Source organism: Suricata suricatta, chromosome 3, assembly GCF_006229205.1.
Source record: "Suricata suricatta isolate VVHF042 chromosome 3, meerkat_22Aug2017_6uvM2_HiC, whole genome shotgun sequence".
Lineage (NCBI taxonomy): Eukaryota > Metazoa > Chordata > Mammalia > Carnivora > Herpestidae > Suricata > Suricata suricatta.
In genome coordinates, this window is record NC_043702.1 from 56,367,394 (window position 1) to 56,367,913 (window position 520).

The following is a 520-nucleotide window of genomic DNA, read 5'->3' on the forward strand; positions in this document are numbered from 1 at the left end:
AGCTTCTCACCATTTGGGTTGACTGAAGAAAGTTATAAGAAAAGAATGGCAATCTGGGGCCTTGGCCCCGGAAGACTCGGTTAGCAGCCAGGAGGAGGTCCGCAAGTTTGGCTCGGCTGTTCGCCAGACCTCATGCGACCCGAATCGGGGCGGGCGGTCTGGGCGAGCGTGCTTCGAGGTCCAGCGGGTGAACTGTGCGGCTGCAAGCCAAGAGTGAACGTGTGCGGCAACGCGGGGCGCGCTCCGGAAGAGAAGGGGACACCCGGGTCCCAGGAGCTCCACGTGCTGAGAAGGCGGAAGACGCGCGCTCCCCGGGACTGGCGAGCGGAGGTGAGCTGGGGAGACAGACAGGCTCCAGCTCTGGCCCCTCCTCCCGCCTGCTCGGGCGCCGCGCGACTCCTCCCACCTTGCTCCCGCCTCCCGGCTCGTCGGGCCAATGTACGGGGCGGGCAGTAGCGAGGGGCGGGGCAGGGCGCGCGATCTGCGCGCAGGTGCCGCCCGGCGCCCGGCCCGCCTGTTC